The sequence below is a fragment of the Bubalus kerabau genome, chromosome 8 (genome assembly GCF_029407905.1).
Source record: "Bubalus kerabau isolate K-KA32 ecotype Philippines breed swamp buffalo chromosome 8, PCC_UOA_SB_1v2, whole genome shotgun sequence".
Classification (NCBI taxonomy): Eukaryota; Metazoa; Chordata; class Mammalia; order Artiodactyla; family Bovidae; genus Bubalus; species Bubalus kerabau.
Genome location: NC_073631.1, coordinates 71,864,941 through 71,879,970, shown reverse-complemented (window position 1 = coordinate 71,879,970; position 15,030 = coordinate 71,864,941). Strand labels below are relative to the sequence as shown.

Below are 15,030 nucleotides of genomic sequence, written 5' to 3'. Positions count from 1 at the left end.
TACTGGAGTGGGTAGCCTTTCCCTTCTCCAGGGGATCTTCCCAACCCAGGGATCAAACCCAGGTCTCCTACATTGCAGGTAGATTCTTTACCAGCTGAGCCCAAGGGAAGCCCAAGAAATGCAATAGACTTGTACATTTGTGAAACAACTGCACAATATCAGAGATACATTTTGTGGCATACTCTGTCCTCAGCAAGTAAATTGATCTCTATAGGAGAAAACACAATGAATTAAAGATGGCTGCATCTTCTTTGCCACTCGTTTCATCAAGAGATGGATCTATATCCTTTCACCTTGATTCTGGGGTGGCCTTCTGACTTTCTTCATCCAATAGAAAGCAGTGGAAATGACACTGTGTAATTGCCAAGGCTGAGCCTTGAGAGGCCTGCAGTTTCTGCTCTTGTGTGCTAGACATGTTTCCTCTTGAAATCCTCACTATGTTATGAAAAGCTCCAGCCATGTGGAAAAACTGAATGGAGGAGAACTAAGGTGCTCTGGTCAACAGTCCCAGATGAGCTTCCAGCCAACAGCTAGGACCAGTTGCCAACCATGTTGGTGAGGCAGCTTAGAAAGTCCACCCTGATGAAGCCCCTAGATGACTGCAACCCCATCCAACACCACACAGTGCAGAAAAACCATCCAGCTGAGCCTGGTCAACCCTCAGCATTATGAAAGACAATAAACTATTGTTGTTATTTTGAGTCATTAAGTTTTGGTGTGGTTTGTCATCCAGCAAGAGATAACTGAAACAAACCCTGGTTCAGAACTGGGTAGGTTGAATTTACTGGAAAGTGAGACCAATTCAAAATACTTCTCAGCCCTAGGAATACCAAAATTGGACAGAAATAAGACTTTCTGCCTCTCAGGCAATTCCCAAGAGAAACAGAGCTTAGTTGGCTCTGGGAGATTAATAAGAACAATGCAGTAAAGTGAGATAGACAGTGCTTTGTCAGCAGTGTCGCTGGCAAAGTGTACAAACACACACTGTTGTGCCATTCAAGTAAGCAATCTAATTACTACAATATGTATGAGGCAAAATAATCAACTTTCAGTTTGATGAGAAGAGTATATAAAATCAGTAGCTATAAACAGCACAGTGGAATCAATAAAGTTTATGAAAATGCATATGTGAGGAACAAATGCACAACATGTCTTGTTCTTAAGAAATGAGAAGAGGGCCTTCTGTGGTCTGAGGCCACATTCAGAATAAAGAGCTGACATATACCTATCTACTGCTTGATTTATTTCGATTATATCCAGGATTCTCAGGTTTATTCTAATTTTTTAGGTTTTGTGTTTGCCCAGACACCTGTCAGAGAAGGCAATGGCACCCCACTCCAGTACTCCTGCCTGGAAAATCCCATGGTCGGAGGAGCCTGGAAGGCTGCAGTCCATGGGGTTGCTGAGGGTCGACACCACTGAGCGACTTCACTTTCACTTTTCACTTTCATGCATTGGAGAAGAAAATGGCAGCCCACTCCAGTGTTCTTGCCTGGAGAATCCCAGGGACGGGGGAGCCTGGAGGGCTGCCGTCTATGGGGTCACACAGAGTCGGACACAACTGAAGTGACTTAGCAGCAGCAGCAGCAGACATCTGTAACTTGCCAATTTTGCCTCCAGTGGACTCCTACTTATCTATGTCCAGCCAGTACTGCCTCTGTGAAGCTTTGTTTTATTTCTCCTACCAATAATCAGTCATTTTTTCACTGTGTCCCAATGATAATTTTTACAAGTTGCTAAAATAGCATATATCACATTGTTCAATTTCTCATTACATGAGTTTATTGGGGCCAGGACTAAGCCTTATTCAGGTTGGTGCGCCCTCTAATGGGTAAAAGCTGGTTCCTGGGCACATGGAAAGGCTACACAGTGGGTGTTCAGTATTCAAATGAATATGGATGGATAGAAAGAATGGCTCCCAGAGCCGATTCCATTGATGGAATTCATTGGATATCAAATGAATATGAATGGATAGGTGTGTGGATTTCCCTTAAATGGTGACTTACGGAAAATTAAGAGTTGGAAAGATGGGAAAGAAAGTTGTGTGATGGCTTGAGAGTTTCTCTATAGGAAGAGGTGGCTCAGATGGTAAAGAATGTACCTGCAATGCAGGAGACCCAGCTTCAATTCCTGGGTCAGGAAGATCCCCTGGAGAAGGAAATGGCAACCCACTCTAGCATTCTTGCCTGGGAAATCCCATGGACAGAGAAACCTGGAGGTCTACAGTCCATGGGGTCGCAAAAGAGTCGGACACGACTTAGTGACTAAACCAAGCATGGGAGTTGTGAAGGAGAGGTGGAAGAACCCACTTAGAAGCACACACTCTTTCAATTTAGATTTCATGTTTATTTGGAGCAGATTTGGGGGTACTCACTCCTTGGTATAATTACTGAAAAGAGTACTTGCAAAATAAGTGTGATTGGTTCTCAAAAGCTGACTGGTTGGTAACAATATCTAATGTGCCCAAAGAAGGCAACTGGGACTGAGAACAAAATCACCTGATTGAGGTCTGAAGCTCTACCACTGGGGCAATAGCAAGAAAGCATTATAATTTTGCAGCACCAAGCATAGAGATCTCTGTAGATGGCGTCTCTGCCTTCCCAAACAGTTTCCCAACCGTGACTGGGCTCATCCCTTTTCCTTGGAGACCTTGATTTGATTGATTGGAAGGCAGTCTCCAGAGTATTTTCTAAAATCTTTCCGAGCGTGTCTAATGGACCATTGGATTAGAAACCATTCATTGCTCTAGAAGCTTGCAGATACAACGACAAGGACCACAGTGCTTTCAGGATGCTCTGGAAATCACTGTCTACATGTGAAGAGAGCCACATTGTATATACATTAATTGAGCTGACATTTATTGAGTGGCTATGAGATACCAGGCCCCACATGAGGGGCTTGGAAACAACGATATGCAGTGCTCATGGTGTTTACATAAGTCTCTTTGGGGTATTAGACATTAAATAATAAACACACATATAATTACAAATTGTGACAGGTGCTCTGGAGGAAAGGACAAGATGATGTGATACAAGATAATCCAGTTTAGCTGGAGTGGGGCAGGAAAGGGAAGTGGAGAGCAAGTCTCATTTAGGTTGAGATCTCAAATACAATTCAGTGATACATGTATTTGAGGAGTTGGAGGTTAACATTAGGTTGAACCACGTGAAATTACTAAGATTTAACCATTTATGACCTACAAAATGGCAATTTCATACAGTTCAACCTAATATAAGCATGTAATCTGAGCAGGGACCAGGGAGAGGAGGCATGGGGTGTTCTATTTTCATCAGAGCAGGGACAGATGGCTGCAAGATTAGAGGCAACTGCTGCAAAGGGAGGAAAACTTGCAGCCCCACATTATAAAAGTAGCGCTGGAATTTGAGCAGTATACTGAATGTTTATAGCATCCTTTGATTTTAAATACCCATACTTGTTCTCAAATCACTGAATCAGTGTTTGGAAAAAAACCTAAACTTTTGTTATCTCCCCTCCTTCTAGAATAGAAGTGAAGAGGCGCTGTTGTTTAAAGTTTAGTTCTTGGGTACAGTGCATTTCTGAACAAATCAGTGGCTCCCATCACCAGGTAACCACACAGCAGTGGACAATGTGGTCCAGTTACCATGACTGCATAACAAAACCCCCCCTAAACTTAGTGATGTAAAGCAACAACCATGTCGTATGCTCATGGATCCCAGGTATCAAGTATTGAAAAGGTCACAGTGGGGATAGTTATTCTGTGCTGTAATGCCTGGGGCCTCATTTGGGAAGATTTGGACTGTGAGGGATTAGAATTGCTGGAACTGGAGGATCCACCTCCCACATGTATCTACCTCCCCCACTGGAGGATCTCCACTCCCTTGTCTTCTGCCTGAGCTGGGATAGATGGTAGGATGGCTCAACTGGGATGCTGACTAGACCACTCCCCAACAACTTGGGCTTCTCACATCCTACTAGCTAAGTTCTGAGAGGAAGGTCTCAGGAGGGGGCCTTTGCAGAGTGAGCATTTCAAGAAGACCATATCAAAGCCAACTAGACTTTGCCCTGTTTCAGAAATCACAATGAATCCCTCTGCCCCATTTCATTGGTGGACACAACCATGAGCTTATCCATATCCAAGCAGAGGGAGCGAAAGAGAAAAATTCCACCTCTCAGTGGGAAGAGTGTCAAGGTCACATTGCAGAAGAGCATGGGGGATGAGAGATATTATTGCATCCATCTTTGAAGATACAATCTGCTGTAACATGGTTAGAGAATAACACCCAGAGAAAATTTCATGATGGGCCAGGTAATGATTTTGCACAGGGTAGGTGGGCCTGGGCACAGTGACGGTGAGAGCGAACTAACTCTGTTAGAAGAAAGTGGAGACTCTACCAAAAGGAGTTTTCCACTTCTCTTGTGATAGTGTACAGAACAATGCTGGTTCTTCCTGAGAGGATGGACACACGCACACTCAGTTTAAAGAGAGACAGAAGCCTTCTGCCGGCAGAGCTAGAATTTTGCAGAGCATGTTAGAGGGAAACAGAGTCTTGCAAAGAAATCAAAGGCTCAGTTTGAAAAGATTTTTTCAAGAGAACTGCAGAAGCAATAGCTGAGATAGAGTGACTGAAGGCAAGAAGCAGATGTCAAGATTTAAGACATCTTAGACTGTAGCCTGGAAAGAAGGAGCCAGTGGGATAAATACCCTGACCTTTCTCAACTCCTGCCCTTTGATCTCCTGCCAGCGCCTCCCATTGGCCAAAGCAAACCAGCAGCTGGAGGGCAGGAAGCCTGGGGCCAGGCAGCCCCAGGAGGCCAGCTTTTTGAGGTACAGAGCGATGTGGAGATGGTGGAGGTGAATCCAGAGTACAAGCCCTGAATGAAGGAGCACACTCAGAGTCTGTGACCCAGCGCCTATGATCACCTGGACCAGGGAGGTCTGATCTGTAGACCCAACCTAATTATTACATTCAAGGTTCCGCAGCCGAGATGAACAAAACTTAGGTAAGCATTGTTCCTATTTTGTGTTTGAGGCTGAATTTGGTCTGTGTGTGCTAATGCTGCAGAAGCATTCCAAAAAAATACCGTAGGTGAATACATGCAGGAGTGTCTGTGCGCCCCGCGTTAATTATCATGTCAGGGCAGCGAGGGGGTTGTATTACTTAGTAAAATTGATTAAGTTAAAACCCCAACACAATAAATACACAGCTAAGGATACTGTTCTGTACAGTATGCAGCAATGACACATTTGGGGACTGAAGGAATAATGTGAGCATAATATTTAGGTAGCACATTTCCAATGATGCATAGCCGGGATTTCTAGGGATGCAGAAGAAACAGGGAGGGAGAATCCACAGGAAGGTGGGCTGCAAGGGAACACAACTATGGTCCTCAGCTGGGATACAACTCTGTGGTGAGGGTTCTGATGATGAGGAGGAGCCTCTCTCTGGGTGACTTGGCCAACTGTCCACATCAAATCGCATTCTCACTCCTGCCATCTGGCAAACTGGATGTGACTTTTAAGAGGCAGAGCATCAAACTCTGACTTGGCCCATTTATTCTTTTCCAAGATGTCAGTTGCTGACATATTTGTAGCCAAATAGGAGTATCTTAAGGCTGCAGAGAGAGGGAGGAAGCCTGGCAAATGCGGGGAAAGTGAAAACCTTGCCTGGACACACTCAGGAGAGGTTTCTGAGTGACCTTCAAAAGCCCGACTTAGCACCCAGCACTCACAGCCCTCCCTGCTTCTGAGGGGAAGGTGCCATGCAGAAACGTGCCCACACCACACGGGGCTCTGTGAGCTCCACCACTGGGTTGCTGCCCAGTGCAATTTAACTTTAGCCTGGGCCCCAGGAGCCGATTGGAGGTGCCCAGCCTTGAACGTGAGGCTCTGTGGCTTTCAAGAGTCTCCGTGTATCCTTAGGGATGGCCCGTCTGCAAATGACCAGGCCATGACTCCCTTCCCCTTCCACATACCCTGTTGAACTGAGTCAGCCTCTCCATGGCACTGGGGCAGTACTCATGCTAGAGGCTGGTCACCTAGTGGACAGTGATTAGACCCTGAGTCAGGCAAAATGAAAACAGAGGGCTCTCAATCCGGGTGTGCAGAGGCTGGTGGAGTGGAGAGGTCCCCTGACTGAAATCCTGGGGACAGACGCCATACAGTTATACATGCCTACATAATTGTTCACAGGCTTCCCACAGAGGCCAGAATTATCACAGAAGTACATATGTTTGATGCAGAGAAAATGAAGGAAATGAAGGCCTCAACCAAAGCAGTAGGGCACTAAGCAGTAAAATAAAAAGTATAAAATTCAGCCACCCACCCACCCATTGCTCGGGGGCCTGGTTTCCTCTAGTGGATACTCACCTGGCCTGGAGTCCTACAGATGACTGCATGCCTCTCTACCTCTGAATCCCACTTCACATTGGGCATATTTGCCCAGAAGGAATGCATTTGTCCTATACAATTTTTTAAAAGAAATACATTTTCCTTTTAATGAGAACCCTGTAAGCTTTACTTGACCCCGAAATGCAGTGGAGGTCCCAACCCAGGTACCATTTCCTCTGGACTCTGGAGTGTGAATAAGACCCAACTTGCCGGCACCTCCTCTGTGCAGGTCCCTGCTAGATGGTTAAGAGCATCATTTCACTTAATCCTCACACCTTCTGAGCTGTATTTTATTTTTAGCCCAATTTTATAGAGAGGAGATGGGTTCAAAGAGGGAAAACAAGTCACCTATAGTCTCCTGGGCAGAGTGACTATCACTCCATACACCTCATACTCTTTAACATATGACAACAAAAAGTTAAAAATTCAAGATTCCATTTCTTGACTCCCAAAGTTCTGCTTCTGAATTCAGTGACATGACCCTGCAATCCAAGCCGTGCAGGGTGGAAATTGAGCTCAAAATCCACCGCCCATGGGCTGGACCTGCACCCAGGCAGGGAGAGGGCGCTGCTGCCCACCACTGTCCCCAGCATGTACCTTTCCCTGGTCCAAGCTGGATGCTCCCCAGGTAATGTGCCCCCGTGAGAAGCAACTTCTTCCTGGCAGACCCAGGCTGTGTTTAAGCAATGGGTGCAGACTAGGCCTGCTCCTGCAGGTGAGGTCTGCCCTGGCAGCTGACATCTGGTGTCAGGATACCCCCTCCTCCTGGGCTTGGTCATCGGTGAGTGGGGAGGCACGTGGTTGTCTCCACCAGGCGAGTCCTGCTTGGGTCCATGCTCAGGCTTCCTTGTACTTTCTCCCAGTGGGGAAACTGCATCCTTTCATCAATCTCTAAAGAGGTCCCTACCTGTTTTAACAAGAGCCAATGCTGTCCAGGCTATTTGCAGAGTCTTTACAAATCTTTGCTTTGGAATCCCTGGAGAGAAAGAAAAGATTCCCTAAACATCTTTTGCCCTCACTTTTTTTTTTTTCTCCCTCACTTTTGAAGGGGCTCTCATCCAACATCCTCTCCACTTTCCTAAACCAAAGGAAAGACATTCTTTGCAATCCCTCTAATTAACAGTTTGTTTTATTTTTCAGTATCTGGTGGCCAATTTAGTTTAAGGTCCTTGGAGAATTTAAACTACATGGATTAAATAAAAGCAGCTGGAAAGTGGAGAATGTTTCAGCAGAGTTTTTCCCTCTCTTTTTAATTAGTAGCAGCACAATCTGTAACAAGGTGAGTCTAATTCTATTCTGCTGAAAGAGAAAGAAAGTTTTACTTTTATTATCCTTCCAAGAATATCTAGCAAATCGGCAGGATTGGTGGATTTTTTTGTGTTTTTCCCCTCTAATATAATGAAAAGGAGAAAAGCCCCAATTTCTTTCCATTTCTGAGGAATCATCAAGTGTGGAGGTCAAATGAGGAGATAGACATGTCCCTTGCATGAAGACTTTGCCTTACTCTGGAATCCCGATCTTGGTATCCATTTTATCCAGGAGCATGGGCTGGCTGCACTGTCCCCAGCCATTAAAGCCAGCCTGGTCCTGCTCCTCTTGGAAGCATGAAGCGCATTCTCTCCTCCAGCAACTCTGCGACAGCTCCCTATTGGGGACAGGTGGGCCTCTGCTTTACATCAGTTGTTTCCTTGACCTCTGGGCCAGTCGATTACCTGCTTTCAAGGCCTCCCTTAAGCCTCACCTGCTCCACGAAGCTTCCCTAGACTAATACAAACTCATCAGACTACTCCCCTTCTGTGAATTCCACACAGTCCTGCACTGTTGGGCATAATTCTCCAGATGTGACCACAGCAGCATAGGCAGCAAGCTTCAAGCTTTCACAGACCTGTTAAAAACCATTGTTTATGTAGTCTCAGTGCTCTTATACTGGTCAATTAAAAAGCAACTAGATACAGCCTTAATGGAAGGCAGCTTAGTAATAAGAATCAAAAAACTTTAAATTTCACTGGGCCTTTGACCTACCAATTATACCTCGAGGAATATATCCTCAGAGAAAAATTATATATGAAGAATGCTCATTAGAAATATTTATTACTTCTAAAATTTGGAAATAATCCAAGTGTCTAACAATAGGAAAATAGCTAAATAAATTATACAGCAGCTATACAATGGACTAGTCTACAGCCATTAAAAATATTACATATAATATTTAATGACACGGAAAATTATTCAGGTTATTTTTTTAAGTAGAAAAACAGACTTTAAATTAATGGCAAATTTTACTTTTAATCATACAATATATATCTTTGATTTATAAAAGTCTAATGCTATTTTATATTTTTACTCTATTATCATTGAATTAGCTGTTCTTTGTTCCTTTGAATAGCAAAAGAATTACCAACAAAACTGCAGAAAATCACTTCTGCCTGGGGCAAATTTAGGGGTATATAGCCATTCAAGGATTCTTTCTTTGTAGTTCATCTACCTTCTGCTGACTTTATTAGAGACTGATGCTTGATATTGCCTGTGTGTGTGTGTGTGTGTGTGTGTGTGTGTGTGTGTGCGCGCATGCGCGTGCATGCAAACGTGTGCTTAGTTGCTTCAGTCGTGTCTGACTTTTTGAGACCCTATGGATTGTAGCCTGCCAGGCTCCTCTGTCCATGGGACTTTCCAGGCAAGAATACTGGAGTGGGTTGCCATGCCCTCCTCCAGGAGATCTTCCCAACCCAGGGATCGAACCCATGTCTTTTATGTCTTCCTCATCGCAGGCAGATTCTTTACCATTGAGCCACCTGGGAAGCCCCATGATATTGCCTATTGCCTGGCAAACCAAGGCCCAAGTGAGAATGAAACCTGATGTCTTCCTGAGTAAAGACCATACTGCATCTTCCCTGCTAAGGTCTAATTTTGGTCAAGGGGTGAAAGCTTGTATTGAGTCAGGTCTACGGTCCCAGTTCACAAGATAATATTTTAATTTGCCTTTTGTCCCCTCACTTGTATTGGTGAGAGCTGCAGCTTCTGACCCCTCTTTGAGTCACACACACACACACACACACACACACACACACACTTACATTGCTAGTGCTCAGTTTCCCAGCTGCTGGAAAGAGAATCTAATGTTTCTTTTTCAAAGGTCAAGTCTATAAGCGTTATTAATTTCCTGTTTGAGCTAATTTGAAGAATAGCCTTCAGAAAGGAGAGAGGATGAGGTGTCATTCTATAACAGTGCCTCCCGCTCCAGGGCTCCTGATGAACAGAAGTGGGTCTTGGGAGGTGAATGCAGCAGTGTCAAGGACCTCAGGGCATAGAACTTCATGGTTTCTGGCTTCTCAAGGAAGCTTCAGAAACAGTGGGTTTTCCATGCTCCATAAAGCCTGCCTCAGTTAGTAACTTTTGGACACTGATGGACAGACGAGTGCCATAGAATATGCTTTTTAGAGAACCGGAGTTTTTCTTTGCCATGCCGTGCAGCTCACAGGGTGCCAGCTCCCTGACCAGAGAATGACCTGGGGCCAGGGCAGTGAAGGCTGAGAATCTTAACCACTAAGCCCCTAGGGAACTCCCTAGGCAATTGGGGGTTTCTAAGCCTGGCAGGGAGGGATCCATCCTCCTCCTATCACAATTCCTTCATCTTTTTATGCAAGGAAGATCTGCCAGACTCCACTGCTCATGTGAGTACCAGCCCCAACCATGGCTCAAAGAGGATTTTAGCAACACTTCCACGCCCCCTCCCTCAGGCAAGTTTTTAATAGTTCTTTCCCCATCCTAACCAAGCTTCCAAAGCCAGGGGATCAAAAGAAATAAAGGCTCTGGGGGATCAGACTTTAGAAATCGAATTCAATTCAAATCACCTTTGTTGAATTCTTGGGGCTGCATATATGACTAGGACATTGCATTTTCTAAAGAAACAGCAGTCTTTGGTGTAATAACCTCAAGATATCTGTCATATGCTTTTTGGGGAAAAATAGCACATATATATACATATATATGATAATACCATTTTTAGACAAATAAACACATCTATGTATAAGTAAATAATAGTATATACATTTAAAAAATTTGTAAGAACACAAAACATGCTGTTAATATAATTAGAAAGGGAGGACTTATTTTATGTTATGTACTTTGTTTTCTTTTTTTACAAGCAAAAATTACTTCTTAATAAAGATTTAAATTTTTTAAAAATAGAGACTTTGGAAGAGTTTCATGAAAAATAAAATTATAATGAAATATACTAGAATACTCAGAACTTTAAGTTATTTTAGATTTAAAATTCTGTAATTGATTCATTTTTTTATTCATCCCACACATATTTTTAAACATCTCTGTTCTCAGCATTTTATTACTAGGTGATTTTAAAAGTTAAAATGGACTGGGTCAGGGGAGGGTAGAGGGAGCAGAAAAGAACCAAAAAGGAAGGCCACAGAACTAGAAGACAAGGTCCTTATGCTTAAACTTAACAAAATTCATTGCATCCAAGCATCGATCCATCCCCTCAGTGAATATATACTACTTGCAAGACACTATGCTAAGTACTTCAGGGTATAAAGAGGTTAGAAAAATCACTCCCACCTGTAACAATTCTGCCATCAAGGCCCTAGAATGTTTGCCCTATGCCGTGGACACTGTAGTGCACCTCCCAAAGCCGCCTTCATCAGAAGGTCCGCAGTTCCGGCGGCTGGAAGGCAGCCTTCAGTTGTCAGTTCCTTCAGGGATGCCCTCAGCTCCAGAGAGCCGCCTGCCCAAGTTCTGCCCCCTCCCCTGTGGCTGATACCCAATAACGGACTCTTACAGGAGTATAAAGGCCCAGACATCTCAGCCCAACTTGGGAACACTCTAAGGGGATATTCTACATCCAGAGCGCCTGTGGAAATGGCTGAGTCTATTGCCAGGTCTGCCTCACAGCTTGGCTTCTCCCTCTATCTATTCTCTCCCATTTTCCACAGGTGGTGATATCAAAGGCATTCCTTAATAAACATCCTTTTCATTAAATTCCCTCTCAGAGTCTGCTTCCTAGGGAATCCAATCTGCAACACACTAGCCCTATAAAATCCAATATTTACAGAAAATGTTAGAATAAGTCAGATTCATCTACTTGGCACTAGTCTGGCCAGGGTAGTTACAGAAGCAGTATTGTGTAGGGCAGGGGTAGCAAACTATTCTGCAAAGGGTCAGATAGTTGGGCTTTGCAGGCCACAAAAAGTTTCTGTTGCATATTCTGTATGTGTGTGTGTGTGTTTAAGATGAAAAAATCATTCTTAGCTCACTGGCTGTAGAATAAACAGGCTGCCTGCCAACAGATGGTAGTTTACTAACCCTGGTGTAGAGCATTAAGAGCACAGACTTGTTAGGAGATTGTTCTCCAGGGGTCTCTCGTATTTTTCACATCTAGCAAAGTAGAGGTGTGAATAACATTGTCCCACACTTATCTTTTTAAGCATTTTGTATAGCCTACGGCCTGGGAAGGTACAGCATCTCCCTCCACAGAAGAGGTCAGGCATACTCTCTGCCTACTGTAAAAGATAGCCACTTAGGTGACACGGAAAACAGAGTCCATAAGTCTCTCTTGGCATCAAGCCCATTTCATATTTTTCCAGAGTGTACTATGCCTCCTTCCCCACCCCCTTTCTCATGTGTCTTCATGAGGGAGCATGTTTCTGTCCCCTCTGCCCCCATCAAGAATCTCTGATTTAATGTCAGTGGAAGCCTAACAGAGTAAAGAAGTATAGACCATGATACTGTAGAGTGTGTGCAAGCTTTATAACTTATGTAAAGTGAATGCACTGTTATTTGTTAAGTGTAGGCCTACAAATACAGGTAAATACTTTGCTAAGGTCCCAAAGCTACTCACACCTTCCCTCAATTAACTACACAAGAGGACCCATTTGGGCTCCTTCCCAGAACTCCTCCGGAACCAGAACCAGTTTTCAGGGCAGGGTGAGCAACACCACTACCACCCCTTTCCTGATTTAAGAAATTGAAAACCTGGAAGACTGGGCCTCTTCATGACGGGCTGGTGCCTAATCAGTAGTCCAGGGGGATCCCCACATCTGCTGGACCGCAAGGCCTGTGCTCTTTCATATGATACAGTGACCTTGCTGACCATTTCTGATCATGGGTCTCCAGCCAGACCGAATCAGGATCACCTGGGGGAATTTTTAAAAAATGTGGTTGCCCAGGGCCCACCCCAGGACCAAGTCAATAAGAAACCCTGGAGATCAGGTCTGGGCATCTATGTTTTTGTTTTTTAAAAAAACCTCCCTGGGGTGGTTCTCAAGTGCAGTGGTGTTGAGAGCCACTGATCTCTCTGTCCCTGGGAAGACCAGTTCCTTCAAGACCTGGAACTCGCCCACAGCCCCCAACCACAGAGCGGAAGGGAAGGCTCACTGGTGCCCGCCTGTTCCACTCTAACCCCCACACAGAGCAAGTTCACTGGCTTCCTGGGTGTCTGGGAAGCTGCCAGTTCTGGGCCTGCCCGCTCTGGCCAGGGCCCTGGAACAGAAGACGCGAGCCCATGCACCGCCAGTGGCACTCAGGCTGCCACCTGCCAGGAACATTCTGTGGCTTAATATTTCTGTCAAGAAGGTGATCAATAAAAATAGTATCTGCTCGACAGAAAGAGCAGCTATTACAACGCCACGATGCCTGGGGTGGAGTCTGGGGGCTGGGAGCTTACTCGCAGAGCCAGACAGAAAGAGGCCCCATTTGGGCTCCTTCCCAGAACTCCTCCGGAACCAGAACCACTGCTCTGACTCTGCAGTTATTCTCCTCTTCGTGCCAAGTAGGACGCAGTGTGGGGTTCTGGGAGGGATGCCTGTCAGGCTTCAGGGATTCCAAAGCCCAGCATCCAGCAGAGGGATATCCAAGCTCCTTGGCCACATACTCCTCTGCCTCCCTCCCAGCCCACCTGGTGGTCATTTCACTGCTCATTAGCACCTCCTCCAGAAGGTGAGGGGTTGAGGAGGTGAAACTCAAACCCAGACATCCTCCTGCCTGTTAGCAGCGCTTATAAAAGCCTCAACAGAGGAGCAGATGAAGGCAATTGGCAAGAACCCCAGCCTCAGGCATCCCAGTCCCACAGATGCCCGGGGCCTGGCATTTACCGAGCACTTCCTGTCACCACCAGAGCAGTAGCTGATGGTGTGGGAGGCGCTCGGGAGTCCAGGAGGTGCTTTACCTCTTGGGCTCGTCGCTTCAGAAGCAATCCTCCAGCAAGCCTGTGAGATGTGTACAGTTCTTGTCTTGACAGATCTGGAAGCTGAGGCTGGGAGAGGCCAGTGAAGCCTGTTCAAAGGTCACACAAATCATGGAGAGGAAGTCTACCAGGAGTGTGAATTCAGACGGAAATCAGAGTCCAGATGCTATAGGCCTTACTCTATCCCTCTGGTTTCCTACCATTCACTCTCCCTGTGAGGTTCAAGGTCGCCACTCCCAAGGGATTTCTATCCAACAGGAAAGGAATGTCATTCTCAGGTTAAAATTTTAAAACCCTCAAAACCCAAAAGGAAAGTAATGTGTGAGAGTCATAGCTGCTGAGAAGAAGAGAATGAGGAGAGGGAGCTTGAAGGGGCAGCATCGGAGATCTGTTTGGAAAGGGGGTGGCATTTGTGTGGATGGAGATCAGAGGAGATTCTAGGCAAGGACTGGGGAGGAGGGGGCGGGAGGCCTTTCAGAATGACAGGGGCCACAGTCAGGTGAGCAGTGGTGGGGCCGAGGCTGGCCTGGGGCGACTGAAGCGCCTGCGGCCTGCCTGGCAACTCTGAAGGCTGAGCAGGTCAGGTCCAAGTTGGGGCTACGCTCCAGGAAGGCCACAGGGACAAACATGGGTGGAACAGGTTGAAGGGAAAATGCACAGGAAGCAGGATCAGTCCCACTTCCACCATGGTCCAGACTGAGCCAGGAGGGAGAAGCTGGGAGAACAGAGTGGCCCGACAAGCAGAGAAATGTCCTGCAGAAAGAATCATCTTCGTTTATGGAGCCTGTAACCAGCTCTGGGGAGTGCCTGTAAAACAAGGCTACTGGGCTTCCATGAGGTCCTGTTACCCTGTTACAGCATCAAAGGGGTTATTAGTTTTTGGTCCTCAGATGGCTGATATATCTGTTCTGGGATTTACAATTTTTCTTGGAATACTCAAGTTCCTGGAATTCTTAAAAGATTTCAAATCCTTCAGCAATAATTTTTAAACCTTAAAATTTTCTCCAGGAGCCCACCTCCCAGGTCTGTCTCCTTGCCTGCCAGTCAAGAGGCAGCCGTTATGTAAACAACTTGCCCCCATCAAGCTGATCCAAGAGTCCAGTCCATAGACTGGCCAGTGACTTATGGGTGGCTGGAAGCAAGACACTGAACTGGGCTAATCAGATTCTAGCTCTTGAGAATTTGATCTGGCAAATATAGAGGAAATTAGGCACCAATATGAGCTGAAGTTGAAAAGATGTGATGATGGAACAAAGAACAGGGGAGGGACCATTACGGGCAAAGAGGAAGACAAAGTTATGAGGCAGCAGCTTAGGTCCATGTATATCCCATCAGTAAATCCTCTGCTTCTGGAAGTCTGGTTTTCACTCCCAAAGAATACCTCCTCAAACTAAAAACCTATTAATTACATCCTAACCACAGTATCCCCTAACATAGCATGGGCTGAGCCCTACTCAAGACACCA

At 45.5% G+C, this 15,030-nt stretch overlaps 3 long non-coding RNA genes across 5 annotated transcripts in view; 2 read left to right on the top strand and 1 right to left on the bottom strand.

Annotated features, from left to right (window-relative positions):
* LOC129659297 (uncharacterized) overlaps window positions 1–7,584 on the top strand; it is a 45,597-nt gene extending 38,013 nt beyond the window's left edge. The window contains exons 2-3 of the long non-coding RNA XR_008717944.1: window positions 4,725–4,983; window positions 7,511–7,584. This is a non-coding gene — a long non-coding RNA (uncharacterized LOC129659297). The remainder of the gene's footprint in view (window positions 1–4,724; window positions 4,984–7,510) is intronic.
* On the bottom strand, window positions 6,487–11,911 carry LOC129659296 (uncharacterized). 2 transcript variants are annotated; one of them, XR_008717943.1, is made up of 3 exons: window positions 10,943–11,875; window positions 7,875–8,255; window positions 6,487–7,346 (listed from the first exon to the last, which is right to left on the bottom strand). It is a non-coding gene; the product is annotated as an uncharacterized LOC129659296 (long non-coding RNA). The 2 variants fall into 2 exon arrangements; XR_008717942.1 differs by lacking the exon at window positions 6,487–7,346 and having other exon boundaries at window positions 7,668–8,255; window positions 10,943–11,911.
* A 184-nt stretch (window positions 11,912–12,095) lies between these two features.
* LOC129659298 (uncharacterized) lies at window positions 12,096–13,827 on the top strand. Of its 2 annotated transcripts, none has more exons than XR_008717946.1 (2): window positions 12,096–12,592; window positions 13,620–13,827. It is a non-coding gene; the product is annotated as an uncharacterized LOC129659298 (long non-coding RNA). The 2 variants fall into 2 exon arrangements; XR_008717945.1 differs by having other exon boundaries at window positions 13,605–13,827.
* Window positions 13,828–15,030: the final 1,203 nt, after the last annotated feature.